General features: G+C 34.8%; 1 protein-coding gene across 2 annotated transcripts in view; it reads right to left on the bottom strand.

Annotated features, from left to right (window-relative positions):
• Positions 1–18,404, bottom strand: part of KLHL4 (kelch like family member 4) — a 105,497-nt gene that overhangs the window by 23,154 nt on the left and 63,939 nt on the right. The gene's annotated exons all lie outside the window — the stretch shown is intronic.

Genomic DNA, 18,404 nt, shown 5'->3' with positions numbered 1-18,404 from the left:
ATTACTAAATAGGAATGAATTAGAAGACAGTCTGGCAAGGACCATATAATTCCAGACAGATTACCAAACCAAAAAGCACATTATATCACCTTCAGAATCTGAAAGCAAATAATAAAGACAAACTGATTTTTCTGCTTTTTCAAGTGCAAAATGTAAATGTATTCCTCCCACTCCAGAATTATCTTAGCTATACACATAAATACACATAAAAACTACATACACAATTTCTTTTGATGTCACTATGGTTTTTTAAAAACATCATTCCTTACTACCTTTTTAATACGGATTATGTTGCAGATTTAAATGTCTTTTTGTTATTTTCTGAGAAAAATATTTATTATTGTCAACTGTTTTTAGTGAAGTATTAATAAATTTGTTGATGTACATGATATCAGGTATCTTGAAAATGCTGCAATCTACAACACTTTTATTTATTAAAGAATTTTTTAGAAAAATCTTTTCTCAATTTAATATTACATATTATTAAAATGTAAAGTGCCTGTTTTTTAAATTTGCGAGGCCAGCTAGGAAACAATGGAAGTTGGTTGACTGATAAATATACTAATTATACACCTGGCTTTGATAACATTAATGCATATACATAAATGTTTAGAAGAGATAACATCTCTTCATCAAGTTAAAGAAAAGTATTAAAATGTAGCAGAAGTTCACATTTTGGACACAACTGAACATTTATTTCAGAAAATACAGAAATAAAAAATGGCTAAATCAGGTTGTCACTTAATAGTATTGTTAGAAAATTAAGATAAATTAAATCATACATTTTCAAAGATCATAGATCTTTAAATAGCTAATCAGGATTCAAGGGGGATAATTAGAAATCAAATTATATGTAGCATTGAATTGAGACACAGTAGAGAGTTTTCTGTTCCCTCTGCATTACAAGCAAATTATTGTACATCAGTGCTTTTCCGAATAGTACAGAACAATATCAGGGTTGGTATGACTGTTGTGCATCTTGGTTTTTACAGACATCCTTTTTTTTCCATCTGAAAGTCTTCTCCAATCACAAGGAAGGTCTTTGGATTTTTGCATTGCATTTACAGAAATCCCACAGCCTTTTGGAGCGTGGCATCTTTTGGGCAATGGTGTGTTGAAGGCTTTCAGATCCCCAGTGTATTTGATTTCCTTCAAACAAAAGAGTACAAAGCAATTGTGGGCCTGGCTCTGCCAGACTCCCTGGCTATGTGAGATGATTTATGGTCTGCACAGACACATTAATTAGTTCTGGTATAACTGAGGTATGTCAGCCCTGAGGTGTATATACACACCACCATTGCCTGAGGAACACGAGTACCGCCAGCCTGTTGCATCCCAGACCCTCAAACTCACTCTGCGTCTGTACAGCATGTGTACATGTCTTTCTGTCTGGGTAATTTCAAACAGATATTATTATCTCAAAATATATTAAGATATACCAAATCAGTAGAATAAAATGTCTAGCTTTCTTTGAACCTCTTTATTACAATTTTAAATGCATTTTCCATTTTATAGAAGTGAAGGGGCAAGGCAAGTGCACCTATAATGTGTATCTTGCAGTTTACAGCTTACAAAAATTAATTTGTCTCAGTGAGTTTAATGACTATACTTTTTTGTTTGTTTTCCTTCAGTGCTCTCCACTGAATGTGAAGAAGCTGCAAAATTGGATTATATGCTCATTAGTTTTGCATCAGCTACTTGATACCAAATTCATAGTCTGTAACATTCACATTTTGTCATTTACCTCTTAGACTTACTTTCACATTTTCAGAAAATGAAGTTTGAAAACTCTGAAACTTTGGAATAAATATAAAAATCTGTTCTGCATGCATACTTCTATGATTCATCTTTCTATATCCCAGATAATGGCTAATAAAATGAAATTCAGTTCTGTCTATTTTCACTTTATCCTCTCATCATTTTTCCTTTTAATTCTTTTCCCCCACTTTTCTGTTACATAAATAGAAGCCATAAAATATTGTAAATTATTTTTTCAAAAACATCTTGTGTCAGGTTTGTTACATCCAGTTTAAGTACTGTTAAATAGTAGGTATGCTTTTATATTGCACTTGACCTCGATACCTGTAGAAACTAACCAAAATAAAACTCAGTCATCCCTGTTGCAAAGGCACAGTAACAGTTTCTTGAAATAAATAATTTCCATAGTGTATATATTTGTGGGCAGAGAAATCATTCTCAAGCTGCAAAGATTCACAAAAGGACTTAAAGTCTTAAAATTTTGTCCAGTCCTGGGTATTTTTTTCATATGTTTTGTAGAGTAACCTTCATCTACAGCAGAAATACCAGTAACAGTATTATGATTAATTATTTTAAAGACGAAGGTCCTGAGAGTCTGAAAAGTACTAGAAGCAAAAAAAAAAGCTCCATTAACTTAATTGTTAATGTTATCATTGCTGGTTTATGTTCAGTAGTTGATTCAAAATTGTGGCTATAATATATTAAGGAAGTGATAAATTAAATTCAAAGATAAAAATTTTATGTATTTTCCTTTGTGTATGACTATAACTGATATACAGAGAACTCAAATATTGACCTGCCAAATACTCAGGAGGAAAAAATTAGGTGAAGTATAGAAGATAGAGGTTAAAGTACATTGCAAAAAGGAGTTAGTAAAAGTATTGACGAGTCTGGTGCTTAAGGGCTGAAATATAATGAGGATCCTGTGGACTGTAGTACAAAGATAGGCAAAGTACTTGCAAATGTACTGTTTGAATATGTCTATCCATTGCATGTTGTTCTATGGGGTATGGTTTAACATGTTGAAAATTCAGATTAGTTCATTAGGACCTACTCAGAAAGGAAACATGCAAGATGGAGAATTATTTTTTCTACTGGACAAACAAAATCTGAAGAATATTGAATAATAAAGGTTTCAGAAGTACATTGATCCCAGGAAGAGCAAGGTTTTCTACTCAGTCACGAAGGAAAATTACTAATGAATCATGCTGGGGAATCGGAACCCCAAACTGCTTAATGTCATCCTTACAGTAGGGTTCATTCACTAGGATGGTGAGTTATGTTAACACCATTAGCATTAGCAATACCGGCTTGAGAACTCGGATTAGGCTAGAGAGAGCAGAGAGAAATCTCTGCTTCAGTGATTTCCAGGTAGCTGAGCTAGGTGACCTTCAGCTTAGGAAGAGAGCAGACTGAAATAATTTCAGAGTTTTCCTGTAAGAATATATGAAAGATGGTGAAAACATGGTACCCATTTTTTAAAAGGTAAAAAGAAGATTTTTTATTATGGAACATTATGGAACAAACAAACTGAAAAAATACTTCAACAAATAATCAAAAAATGTTAAGCATCTAGATGAAAACCAGGAGATAAATACCAGCTAACACGGCTGTTCAGAACAAATCATGTCATACCAATTTCTTTTTATGACAAGATAACATAGCTCACTGGGAGAGAAAAATTAGGTGTCAGAAGTCATCTTGACTTTTGGATGACTTCTGACACTATTTCACATGATGTTTTCAAAATCAAGCCAGAATAGCATGTTTTAACTGAAATTAATATGAGAGAGATGAACAGCCTGTATAGTCAAACTTGAAAATTTATCAGGGAACCACTTTCAAAGGCAGAAGCTGTTTTCAGTCCATTCCATGGTAATATATTCTGCTTCTGATGCTGCTCAATATTCTTATTACAGAAGAGCAAAGGATAGAAACTGAGTATAATTTTTATACTGATACATAATAACAGGCTGCAAAGTTTTGGGGAACAGAATTTAAATTCAAAATGCCATCTTTGTGCTTGTCTTTACTGAACTTTATGCATATTTTTCCTTTTCAAAGATCTACTCACCCTTGTGAGTAATCAACTGAATGAAATACAGGATAAGAAATGACAGTCTAGGTAACAGCTAGATTATACTAGATCCCAAGGAAAAATGGTGTTAGGGAGTAAAAAAAAAAAATTTTTTTTTAGGTAGGGGGGAATGGACATGATGAGTTTTGTAGTTCATTGTAGGCCTGTTTTCCTCAATTCTTAGAAATCCTGAACCATATGATAAAATATAACATTTTAATTTTGTTGTACTTGATAAGGCTATTACTTATATTTATATTTACGGCAACTGCTTTTCTGTTGGATACTTGTTGAATATACCTATTTAACCTGCTCTAATATTTGTGAAATTCAGTTTAATGAAGGAACAGTTCAGTCATTGTCAGTTACAAATTTTGGACTACCTTACCACTAAACTGTAGACCCTACCATCCACTAGCAGCAATCTAGATACCATCTAGAAATATTATTAGACGTCCTAAGGACTTCACCATAGCTGAAAACTCAAGTGTGACTTAGGCTATGTGCTGTTCTGGATGTGCTTTAGAAGTGACACGGCACGAGACAGGACTGCAAGTTCATCAGTTCAGTTTGTTTGTGCAGCAATATTTACAACGCAAGCCATCATTTTCTCTCTCTCATTTCTTTCTGCTCATTCAAGAAAACTGCAGTCAGCCCCCACACAGGCAGACGTTCTCTTATCCAGCTGCTTGAGCTCTGAGCCTCTTTCTGTTGAGCATAGGTTATGGGGCAGGAGAATGAGAGATGCTGTTTTCCTATGCCAAATCTTAGGACTACAGCATCTGTTAGACGTACCCCGTATCAGCTGGCTGAGAAATAAAGAAGATATATGTTTCAGTTAGGAAGCATTGACTATATGCTGAACACAGCACAAAGTAATGATAAAGTTGATGCAACCTTACTAATTGCTTGCTGAGATTATTATGCCGCTTAGTTGTCCCAACCACTGCTTATAATTTCTGCTTCAATTGTCTTATTATTCATAGTTTGTAAGTATAAAAGCTAATAATTATGTTCCACTTTTTAGGGTGTTGGTGAAAGAATTTGATCAGTAAATCAAAAAGAGTAAGGAAAATTGTATTATACATCTAATACTGCTGGGGGTAGCAAGATTAACATGCAATGGAATGAAGCAAAATGATGAAAAGGGAAAGAATGACTGATTGAAATGACTGATGGGCAGAAATATTAAAACCACTGTAAACTTGGTTATTTACAATGAATTAAGGAAAATGTAACTATGCTTCTTCTGGAAATTTGAATTTTGCTTTTCACCCCCAGACATGATGATATACAAATTAATGTCATTTTGATTAGTATCAGGAAAAATATGGGTTTGGATGTTTTCAATTCTCCTGTGAATGGAAGGCATTTCTTTGGTGGGGTGATTCCACTGATAAGCCAAGGCTTCAGTTAAACTGCAGAGCCCGTGAGTACTGTACAGCCCTTTATGCTGGTGTCAGCTGTGGCCACATCATAAATTCATGTTACAGAGAGGGCTAGATCCAAACACTCTCCCTACATAAGCTGTTTTCATTTGGAAATTGTATATTTATTGTTTTACCAGAGAAGATTATTTATAAAATTATTTTTTAGGCTTACTGCAGTGCAGATTGTTCTTGTTAGTGTGCGTATTCCCACAGTTCAGCTTTCGCTACTAAGAATACAGTTTGTTGAAAGCTTCACACGTTCCTTTATTGGAATCTTGAGTCTGCAATAGAGTTTTAAACAACACAATTTGCTGTATACCGACAGTTAAGAAATGGGATGCTCTTATGTAAATTTTAAACAGTTTCTGTAGTTTCTTATTGCATAAAAGCAGAAAGCATGGCTTGGATCTTCTTTGGTTGCACTATAGTAATATGTAAATTGTTTTCATTTAACTGCTCAAGACAAAACATTTGAAAATACCACCATTAGAGAAAGGCTTATTCAAGAGTCTGTATAGAAGGCTGGGATTTTGTTCCTGATTATTGGGGCTCAGTGTTGAAAACTACATTTTGCCCCAGACCCATTCAGAAACTTCAAGAGAACTTAAAATGAGGAGCCAACTGGCCTCTGCTTCTCTTAAGTCAGAAACGTGGGCTGGTAAAGGCAACGGAGCGAGGCCGTTGCCCTCAGTGCAGGCAGCACCTGCACTGGGTGCCCCAAGGGACTCGGGTGGAGTACAGCCCCTCGGGAGCAAAATCCACAGCTCCGAGTTAACGCCTCAAGTGCGATATTCGTAGGCTGAGCTCAGAGGTTCTTAGCCAGCTGGTACGAAGTGCTGAATTCACCAAAAGGGCTGCAATAGCTATAATCAAGAAATCTTTCTCCCCCTGTCTAGTGGCTGTGGGATTACACAGTAGCCTGTGCCTGTCAGTGTTAAATCTGTAATATAGCAGGGATTTTCATTTTAAATAATGTTCCTCTTCCCAATGTAGACAAACCTAAATATGAAACTTTACTATAAGTACGATAATGGGATGATTATGTTCTTAAAACACTTATTTCTGTACCATGAAATACTTCCTGAAAAATTGGAGCTCTAGCAATACCTAATCAGCCTAGAGAGCAGACTGGCTGAACATTCGTTAGTGTTTTAGTATAATAGATATGTATCTATATTCAAAAGATGCAGTGAGTGTCTAAGACAAATCATTTAAATGAATGCTATCTCAAATCATCATTGAAGAACATTATCCTTCAGGATAATTAACATAGCATTCATTTACATTATGTAATGGAAAACAATAACTAAGTGAAATGTTGCAGGTATAAAAGATGGGGGTATATACATTACTGTCTTAAAATTAATCCTTCTTTTGGCAATCCCAAATGTATTGGGAGCTATTTATCTCCAAAATCCATGTGCCTTTTTTTCTCTAATCATAAATGTTGCTTGAGTTTGTTTTTTGTGCTTTGTGTGCATGTATACAAAAGCTATCACCTTACTATTCACAGATAGAATGTTTTAAAGTAGGTATTTAAAGCAGAAATTACAAGCAGCTGCTGAAAATTATTTCAGAATTAATCAGATGCAAAATCTGCATATCATTCGTTTATAACTTTCTTCATAACTACACAAGGTTAATCAGATACTACATAGGGACAGGGAAATTACAATGCAAAAATTGAATATTGATCTGTAACTATTACTCATTCATAATAAAATCAATTACCTTTACAATTACACTGTTATCAATAAATGTTTTTGAACTAATTTAAGAGTTTGATTAGAAAATACCAGGTTAATTACTGATGTAGACAGGAGCAACTTCACAGAATTTGAAGACATTAGACATGATGTTATTTATAACAGTGATGAACATGGCCTGTAGCAATTATTTACTGTAACAGCCAAAAGCCTATCATTTTCTCTAATCCAGCTGGTTTAATCACTAACACTCTGATTCAGCCATTTCCTGCAGAATGAGAAAGCATTTCCCTGTATAGCTCATATTATATGTCTGGCACATTATTATATAATTACTTTTAGAACAAAATTAGATTTTTAATTTATATCTATTTTTCATAAGACAGACTCGAGAAGCAGTAGCAAGTAATTATACATTAAAATTGACTATGTAAGACATATCATATAATGTGTGCCACAAAATTTCTTCGTCTTGATTAAGACAGACTCCAGTAGCACAAGAAGAATTCTGCAGTCATTCCTGCAATGCATGATCTAATTTTTGTATTACATGATTATGTTGAAGGGAAATTAAAAGTCATTGAAGGAGAAATTCAGTGAGGCTGTTTACTTGTTGCTCAACTTTCTGATAGCTAATGATAATATTACTGGTTAATTTAATAGCATCTTTCAAAAGAGCAAAAAATGAAGTGACCAGAACTATCTAAAACTATCTGAAGTTGTCAAAATATACAAAATGAAAAGTAACAACTAAATGCTGGATGTGAGTTTGTGGCTCATTTATTTAGAGAACACATAAAAAACAAATACAAGCAAATGGCAACAAATGATATTAATTAATATTAAGTCCATATTTTTTATTTCATTGAGTACCTTTCAACAGGCTGTGGATTTGAGAGGTTGCAGGGAAGAAGACATGTTAAAATATTTTATGTTATCTCCTCCCATTGCTGTTGGCAAAAGTGGATAAAAGGGGGGCTTAGGGCATCTGGGTAAAGAAGAAAGTACAAGAAAACACAAACATGAAGCAGTTCCATCTCCACCTAACATTTTTGAAAGGCCAGAGAAAAACAAACTCTCAATAGCAAGCATCCTTGTGTCTATCTCTTTGAGAGCTGCAGCTAATCAGATACAAGCAAAGCTGTGAGATTTTTAAGACCCAAAGCAATACCATATTACCTTAGTACATGAGTCTCACTTCTTTTTAGTACTTGATCAAAGGCAAAGGGGCTCTTTTCCTGCGCTTGCCATGGCCATTTCATCTTTTGCATCTTTTTCTTTTCTGCTTATATCTGTTTAGATTCTAGCTATGCACTATCAAGACTGAGGCTTGGCTGAAATGGGAAAACATGATAATCCCCACTCAGCTGCTCTCTAATCCTGAAGACACCACAGTTTTAAATTTCAGGTTCAATAACACACTTCCCCAGTCACGTAAAATTCTATAGGCATGTTCCCAAAGCATTTTCTCACTCAAGACCTGAGGTAGCAGTTCTGCTGGATGCCTCATTCAAGGCTAAATGCTACTGAAAGAGGAAAAAAACTACATGATTCTTAACCTATTTAACCAATGTGCCTTGTTAAATAGGTGTACTGTAAGAATATTTAACAGATCAGACTGAAAGACAGTGTTGATTTTCTTTCTCTCCAAAGCAGGAAGAGAGGAATGTTTATTACTCACTTTTAATCTATAGCTCAGGATTAATGGAGAATTCACCAAGGAAGTGATGAAACCCAAAATCAGCTACTTCCTTAGTGTGAATGCCCTTACTACAAACTTGGGGTTGTTTCAGGCTGAGATCCTCAGACTTTTTCTATTTGAACTTTGCCATTTTGCTTGTCTTAATTAGAAATTTATTAGACAAGAGATAGAGAGAAAGAGAATGTGTATGAACAAGTATGGTCAGCCTCAGAGTACAAAAACACATTTGAGAGAGGTAAACTTAAGTTTTCTATGCTGTAAAGAAGCTAAGGTTTCATCAGTCACATAATTTTATCTATGGCCAATTTCTTCCTCTTAAAGGTGTAAATTATACTCTGAGAGTGTTTCCCTCTCTCGTGGCCAAATATTTGTATGTGGTCAAAGGTACAGACAACCTGATATGAAGGTATTCTCCAACTAGTCATCTTCCTCTGCTTTTCTGTGTCTGAAAATGTAACTGGAACTCAGGTCTGAAAAGGAATCAGAATAACTTAACCAGTCATATTTGTATCTGGCTCCAGCGAGTGGATCTGCTTTAAAGCCAGCACAGTTAAGACAGCATACACTGGATTCCCTCCCACACACACTGGAAAGAATTGTTAATGTTATAAATTATGTAGACTATTGTGCTTTATCTCTGCTTTTATCCTTGGCCACTGACTTTCACTTTTTAAATGTCTGAGAAATATCTTAGTATTCATTAAGTATATATGCATTTTTGCTAATGTCAGAAATGAGTGCTCACTGAATATTTAGTATTCTTCCTCAGACAAGTAGCTTTTTAAAGATGGCTATTTATAATTGTTTATTGAAGATATCTCTATCATACATAAGTCCATAGCTTCTTTGTAATGTAAAAGAGAATTACCTTTATAATCTTTACAGATATGCTATTAGGTCTACTTTTTTTTTGACAATATCAAGTGTATTTAACACTATTTCTGACAACATATTTTAAGAAAATATGTACTGCTGATGCTGTTGGTGGCATTTATCTTGGCAGACAGTGATAGCTGCTCCAACAAGCTTTTGTCTGCTTCAGCCTCAGCTTACTTTAACAGAAATGGAATAAGAAGTTTATGAAATCTAAATAAAAAGGTAGTGTTTGTAATTGAAATAAAAATACAAAGAAATCGAAAAGCACAAATAAAGTTGATATGAACTGCAGCAAATATTGCTTATAGTATCATTATGTCTGAGATTTTTTTTTCTTTAAGGTCCTTAATGAAATATGGACATAAAGGTACAGAAACAGTTGATGTGGGAATCAGAACAGGAGTGTTCTGGAGGAGATTTAGTTAATCAGGATGAGGAGGGAGATGTGCTGACACACCTTTTCTTCTGCAGAGTGAGATGCTGTTTTATATAGCAGGTTGTTATGTCCTGTGGTAATTATACATTGTTGTCATAGTAGCAATGGTGTCAGGGAATAACCTGTAATCTTGATGATTTTTTTTTATTTATTCTTGATGCAAAGACATGGAAGTTTCAAGAACTAATGAACCCTTCCATATTGAAAGCTTTATTTTTAAGTCCTATAGCTGAAAATACTGTAGATTTTAAAATAATTTAATAGAGCCCATTAAAACAAAAAATTGTGCCTAATTATAAACTGTAACAGCCATTAAAGAGTATTTTAGGAAAGGAAAGCACCTTCTTAATTTCTGGCAAGGCTTATACTATAATTTGAAATGAATTGATCCATCCAAATCAATTGCATACTGTAGCTTTATAGATATGTAAAAAAGACCACAAAAACCTTCTTACAGGAAGTCACTGGAAAGGTCTTTTAAACTTATTAGCATAAAATATATGATAATTGCTTTCCCATCCTGAAACATAAGTCCAGCTTACATTTACAGTGATATGTGAAAAAGAATGAGGGTCTATTTTAGTGATGTCATATTTTTCCTTCCTATAAAATACATAATAATAACTAAGATCTAAACTCTGCAATGTATATTTTGGCCAAGGCTGTCATCAAAGCCTAAAAATTATAGTATTCCATTTTGAATGTATATGCAGATTTTGAAGGAAATTAGATGTATGATCTAAGTGACTCAGAGTGTAAAGATGTGTTGGCAATAACCAGATTAGATTATTTGTGTTTATTGAAGAATACTAAGGTACTAATACTACATATTAGTCAGCTGCTAGGACTTTAAAATAGGAGTAATGATAGACAAATACTGAATTAGAAAAATTGGGTGATCAGAATTTTCCTTATTAATACTAATCCTTGTGCTGTAGTTTCAGCTTTTACAATACATTTGTTATAAAGTTGGAAATCCATGGAATAGACTTCCTGACAGATTTCAGTAGGGCCCCACTTTAGAAGAAGATCAGAGAGCTAGTTTTATGCTACAGAAAGGAGCTTGTGAAATGGCTGCTGAGAAGAGGACTGTATACACAGTTATCCCCTACATTAATTGAAGGGTAGTATTGCCCAATTCAGACAAAAGTAGAGAGCGTTTTGTTCATGGGATGCCGTTTTCTTATATTTTCCTTTTTGGAATAGTTTCCTCAGGGTATTCGCTATTCTAGAGTGGAGGGAGGCAAAATTACATTATAATATGACCTTATAGAAACTAACAGAGCAATTTTATCATTTATTCAAGAAAATATGCATCATCTCTCTTGCTGAGGTTGTAATATAACAACAGCTGAATGAAGCATATGATAATATGCTAGCATAGGTAATCTTTATAGAAAAGACAAATCTTTGCTTCAGTTAGTTTTCTGCCTCCTGAAGATGGAATTGATTATTTAGATTGCTTTACATTGTTTCAGCGAAAATCTACTCACAAGATTAATCTGTGCCTTAAGATCATTCACCAGTCACAGTGCTTCTTCATTTCGGTCAGCTTTACAAAATGCTCAGAGAGGCTGTGCAGTCTCCATCCTTCATGGTTCCCAGGCCCCTAGTGGATAAAGCTCTGAGGAACCTGGTCTGATCTCACAGCTGACCCTGCTTTGAGCAGGAGTTGGGCTAGAGACCTGCTGAGGTCTTGTCCAGCTTGAATTGTCCTGTGATCCTACAACACTTAGTAATTTGAAAAACTTAAAAGAGATAATAGTATATTTAATGGGGATTCCAAATCTCTGGGCTTTAAATATCTATTTTGTCAGCCTTTATGTAAACACATGTCTGTTTACCAGCTAATTGTTTAAAGGTTGCCCAGAAAGCATTTATCAAGGGTGGGGGGAATGTGCAATACTCATTTATAAAGAATTAGGAACAAAATATTTTTCATTTTGAAAAGTTTTTGAAATTATTTTAATATATGTACTCAAAATATGGAATGAAACATTAAAAATGCAGAGTGGAATTGAGGATCTTAGGCAAAGTTCTAACTGTGTGAAACAAGACTGGCTAAGTTTTGAGAAGCATTGCCAAGGTGCATGCTACTCTACCACTGGGTTATCATAAGAAAGAAAATCGTGTATATGAATCATACAGGAAACCACAACATACTCCAGTTGAAGCAAAGATTCTGGAAGTTATAGATTAACTTATCTTACTAAAGTAATAACTGGATGACTTGGATGATGATTTGGAAACAGAATTTTCCACATGCACAGGACAAACGAGCAATTCAGCCATAGAAAGCTGAGCTCCTCTAACTTGAACATTTTTCTGAGATTAAATTTTTTAGCACAGAGAAGTTAAGACTGAGACTGATTTCAGAGAATTGATTAAAGCTGTTGATGAGATACTTCCCTCTTTGGAAACTATCGGGACCTCTTGAGAGGTCGCTCAGTTTCTCACACAGTTTTCTCTTATAACCTGGAGAAGCTTCTGTTAGTGGTGTAATCTTTGTTGTAATATATATTCTATTATGTTCCTGTTCACCATTTTTCCATCAGAGAGAAAATAAAATGAGTGTTAGTAAAGCGTTTTAAGTGCAGGTCAGCCTTTCTTGCTCACTTTTTTCTGGGCACTACTTACTGAACACCTGTTTATTGAAGAAATTGATGTTCCCTTCAAATTCAGTGAGAAATATTGATGCATTAAATTGAACTGGCCAATCCAAAACTGTATTTGTAGGGTCAAGACCCTTTCTACCTCACCATCAGTGGACAGATCACCTTCATATACTGCAAGTCTTTCGCCTTTTGAGCCAAATGTTCTATATTACAGGCTACTCTTGCATTCAAGAGAGAATACATGGAGTTTAGGATAATCAAAAAGATGACAACAACTTATAGAAGAAAAAAGTAACAAATGAGAAAGTTAGAAATTTAGAAATTCCACTTTTCAGCTATATTTTTTCCAGAAGTACTTTTAAATATGGTTATGATTGAATGTCACTTATTAGGAAAGATTAAAAAAAGTTGTGAAGTGTTTATCATCAATTGATTTATGAAATGTAATAGTAGTAGCCAGCAGAAATAAAATAACAGCTTTTTTATTTAATTGTTTGACATATGGGACACAAGGGATACATTATGAATTGTAGAGACTTAAAAGAACTTGTGAAAATGCACAGATTAGGTATTCACATGATATTTTGTTTGAAATATATAAGGAAATACTTCCAGATGTCCAAATAAAAGCCAGTCCAGAGAATATTACTAAATATATATGAGTGTTACCATTTTACTGCCTAAGCAGGCTACACTGTGCTTCTGGTCCTGACTTTACTCTTTTGTTAATTCAGGTTTGAATTCACTGTAACCTAAGTGAAACAGTGTAATGAAGCTCTAATTTAAATGGCTAAATAGTAATTGAGCTACATATTGAATTTCTCTGAAGAGAAAGTGAGAAGCACATTTTGAGCTCTACTGCTTTCACGCATCTCATGGGAGCTTCAGGCTGAGCAACTTTACTGGCATATTATAGCAGAAAGCCACTCTAAATTTATTTTATAGATGAATGTGGTAACCTTTAACTACATGAAAAAAACAAACAAAGACAAAAAATTAGTCCTAGCAACCTTATTTCTTTGTGTCCTTCTCTCACTGCCTTCATTCTGTTCCGACTGAACAGTCTGACTCCTGCATGACTGCAAGGCTGTGACTTCCCAGGAAGCTGTCTTAGACAGCTTGTAAATCTCCTGTAACAAGATATATCAAGAGACTGAATTGGCTATACTGCTGGATGATTTTACTAGGTCAAGCATCTCAGACAGAAAGTTCAAAAGTCCATTCTAAGCCACTGAACTAGCATGCGGAAGAAGTGTGATTTTTTTGTAAGTAATGGCATAGAAGGGAATTTCTAGCTTTACCTGTGGTTTTCTGTAAGCTGAATGACCAGTTAGATAGACTGGAGTCAGTCTTCTATGAATGTCTTATGTGAGATTAAAAAAGTATTGTGCTAAAAGATACTTACGTATGTTTGATTTAAAACTCTTACAGTCATGGTTCAGTGTTTACCTATGTTTTGAATTACAGCTGATAAGCCAGAAAATCAGCACAAAATTCTCCAGTGTATTGGACAGATTGGAGAATTTTCTGCAGAAAACTGTAGTATGATGTCCAAATCAAACGAAGGTTTTCATTGCTCCAATTAGATTATAGCAAGAGTCAATTCCTGCCTATAGGTACTAAGGAGGTAAAGGGAGAATGCAGAACACGTGCAATAAAGTTCATATAGAGCAGGCTACATGACATGGTTTGACAAGCCACATCTGTCCCAGTGGTCAAAACAGTAGGCCAGAAATGGCACCACCAGATCTGGACTTATTCCTGCCAAGTTTACTATAACAACATAGGACAAAGGCAAGTCTTTTGTCCCAAACAGATGATTACCTAAAATGTGAACCCAAATGGATCAAAACCAAAACTAATGTTGGAATAAACATGCTTATCTGGAAACAGAAGCTTTTAATTGCAAAGCTTCTGGTTTATCACAGTGGCCATGGCAGAAATGGAGAAACTTCCAGTGAAGACACAGAACATGACTAAGATAAAAGTGCAGAGGTATTTTTGTCCTCTCTGCATATGCGTACACGTGCATCTTTGTTTCTTCACATTCTAAAGCATTCTAAAATGATATGACATGGAGACCCAGAGCTTTCCCGTGCATCTGTGCTAAGAGAACACTGTAAAAGAGGTTTCCCTAGCAACACAATCATATGTAATAGCTTAAAATAGCTTTTCTGCAACTCCTAGGATATCTTAGTGGTTTGCACATGATTTCCATTTAAATCAAGGTATATTTGCCCAGTTCCAAAAGGTTCTTTATTTTTTTCACCTTTATTAAAAAGAGCAGGCTTGAAAATGCTCGTGTCTTGCAAGAATGCCTCCCTTTTGACCTCTAGTTTATCGGGTAAACCAAAGCATAGCAAATCATGACAGTGCCTGTCCATTTTCTCTAATGTATCCCACGTATGTTGGCTGTTCAAAACATTTTACAGTAACTATACTGGTGTTTACTTTTGCTTGTTGTAACAGAAAACTTTTAGTTAGAGTTTGGTTTTTGTGATAATTATTGTCATAAGCAGATAAGCCGTGCAGCTATATAGTGTACTGCACCAGTCATAACATACATGCATTGTTTTGCACTTTAGTAGCACTTTGCAGAAAATTATGGTTGATCCATTCTTATTCTGTCCCTAGGAAGCAGATATCGAATACCTATCTCTAGCATGACCTATCTTTAACACCCTGGCAGGAGGAGAGGCAAAGGGCACAAACACAGGAGACTCCATTGAACACAAGCAAGCACATCTTCACTGTGAGGGTGGGTGAACACTGGAGCAGGTCCCCAGAGAGGCTGTGGAGTCTCCATCTTTGGAGATACTCAAAACCTGCCTGGACATGGTCCTGGGCAACCTGCTCTGGGTGACCCTGCTTGAGTAGGAGGCTTGGAGCAGATGATCTCTAGCAGCCCCTTCCAACCCCAGTTATTCTGTGATTCTGAGATATGAGTAAACTATGATACCAAGAGACTAAGTGATTCCTCTGAGTTTATATAAGCAACAAATTTGAAATAGAACCCATGGATCATGAATTTCAGATCCTAACACAACTAGTCATAAGTCATATATTTAAAAAATTATAAAGTGGCTGACAGAGCATGAATTTGATTAAATCAAATGTTAATATACAGATAAGATCTCTAGATTCTTGCCCAAACTTTTTCAAAGTGTACACAGGAAAACTGAAAAAAGAATCGCATGTCATTCATTGCTCTCTTTTCCAGTGAGTATGTTTGTTTCGTCTAAATGGGTTTTAGTTGAGAAAATGATGAAGGAAACATCATATACGGTTTCATTTCTAAATATGGCAGTCTCATGCAACTGCAGAACACAACATGAGAATACAGTAACCTATCTCTTGACAAACCTTTTAAAACTGTAGTCATTTAAAGATTGTATAACCTCAAATTAAGTAATGGCTACAAGGTGGGGTATTGCTTTAAATACCTTTAGTCATCTTTCTCGTTACTTGTGAGCAGTAGACAGACTTTCAGTGAAACATCCTGTCTCATAGTATAGAAGGAGAACTATTACAAGAATTAAATGAAAGATGTTGTATGCAAACTATTATTGTACAGGCACAATTGTTAGGAAGAGCCAGGTTGTAAGATCTTGTTCTATCTGTTTTAATTAGCTTTGAACCACGTTTCAACAAATGGAGCATTTCCTGGGAAAGGGGAGGAGGGAGCACACTGGAAGAAGATTCATTGTCAGAGCTGAGTGACAAGTTCTCCTGCCAGCATAGCTGAGGTGGAGTCTGACTCCTCACAGGAAGAAGTTTTGTTATAGTTTTCATTTTATTATTTTTTACATTTATTCCCTGTACTTCCCTTAAGATCATTTTGTGAATCTGCATAGTACCTCAGCCTGATTTTTGCATTCATTTGGCCCACATACCTAAAGATTTTATAAACAAGCTATATTCTTCCTCAAATCACCTGAAATGGTCATTCTCTAAATATAGTATCATTAATATTTTCTAGCAGAATGAAAGGAGACAAATCCAATTGGCATGTATTAGGCTTACTCTAGCTGTTTGACTATAACAAACATATCCCTGTATTTCTTTAAACATGAAAGATTTTAGTAATATTCCTCATTGGTCACAGTATTTCATATAGTTCAGAAGCAAGCAATTCAGCCACAAAACAGTTGTGAAAACAAACTGTCCTTTTCTTTTAAAATGCTTTCTAGCGGTAGCTTTCAAATTAAGTCCATGTCTCTTCCCTTTTTTAAAAAATGCTTGAGCAATCATACAATTTCCTGTTGATTTCACAATTGCATATGCTCAGTATGTCTGTAAAAACAGTCTTACTGCTCTGCATGTCACTTGTATTTAATCATATCCTTAACTTTTTTCTGGAGACATTAAGAAATGATTTTAAAAACTGTAATAACTCTTTAAAAAGTAATTTAACACCTGTCTTTGCTGAGAGCAAGCCACATGGAAATGAGAAGATAATTGAATCATAAAGAAATTGTTTTGAAATACCCATTTCAATGGGTCATAGTTTCTTAAATTAGTATTAAATGGTAGGTTTTCTCCCTTGCCTGTGATACTTGATTTATGAAAGCTGTGCATGTTAAATATAAGCCTGTAAAATATTCTGTGCTTTCATAAGTCATATTATTTCTCACCGTAGCTTGCTTTGAGAGGAGGTGTTTAGACTGTATGACATCCAGAGGTCCTTTTCAGCTTTAAATTATTCTATGATTCTATTTTTGTACTTTGGAAAAAAAATTATTTTGGATAAATATCCACTCCATCCCGAAATTATACATAAAATGCATTTCAAAATACAAACTGATAATAACAATAATTAACAACTGTTTCAGCCCACTTTAATTTCACATAGTTTCTGCCCTTTGAAGTTCATCACAAGATGTCACAGTAAAAAGACAAAGTAGAAATAAAATCTGCTGAGGATGCATTTGAGACATATTGATTCTAATTTCTGTACTAGGCACTTTTGTATGAGGCAACAGCATTTATTTTCTCTGAATACTTTTATTCAACATTGTTCATTACATTCCCCCTTCACCTAAAAAGTCATTTGCTTCCTTGCATATTATCCACTTTTATGAAAAAGGTAAATCTGCACTTAAATTTTAATTCTGCATCGGATGCAGCTTACTGTAACTTCCCAGTGTTTCCACATTGGATATCAAAGGAATACTTTCCCGGTTAGTCTCACCTGTATTTTTTGTCCAGTTGAGAATGAACTCAGGTAAAATGCTGTTAAAATTCAGCCTAATTTCACTAATTAGCCCATGTGCTACATGTGCATTGTTCAATTCATAAGTAAAACTAAAGTAATCTCTGGCACCAGCAGACGCAACATCTCATTGATGCCAATAGGGTTTTCATCAACTATCATTGCCCAGAATGTCATCCTTGCTCCCCGGCTGCCCACTTCTCTTCTACTCCTTTAAAATACTGAAATGCCACATGAGCTGTACAAAACATCACTTCAGAGAGGAAATCAGCTACAGTATCTTAAATGACCCATTTTAAATGTCCCCAGTTTTAAATTCACTTTATGACCTTTAGTTAAAGGTCATCTTTAGTAGACAATTAGTTTTTGCTTGTCCCTGAGGTAGTAATGAAGCAATCCATAGTAGACTGACACAGAATCATCTTTTTAAAATATATTGCTGAATCTGAATTTAATTGTTATAAGTTTTAAAGAAAATAAGTAAGCAAGTTCTGGCTCACAGTATATAGACAGGCTGCACTTGTGAAGAGAAAGTTTTAAAAATAAAAAAATCTGAAATGTCCATTAAAATGTAGACAATCAAATAGATTTT

This window comes from Dromaius novaehollandiae, chromosome 11, assembly GCF_036370855.1.
Source record: "Dromaius novaehollandiae isolate bDroNov1 chromosome 11, bDroNov1.hap1, whole genome shotgun sequence".
NCBI classification, from domain to species: domain Eukaryota; kingdom Metazoa; phylum Chordata; class Aves; order Casuariiformes; family Dromaiidae; genus Dromaius; species Dromaius novaehollandiae.
The sequence above is the reverse complement of the archived record's forward strand: the minus strand, read 5'-3'. Positions and strand labels throughout refer to the sequence as shown.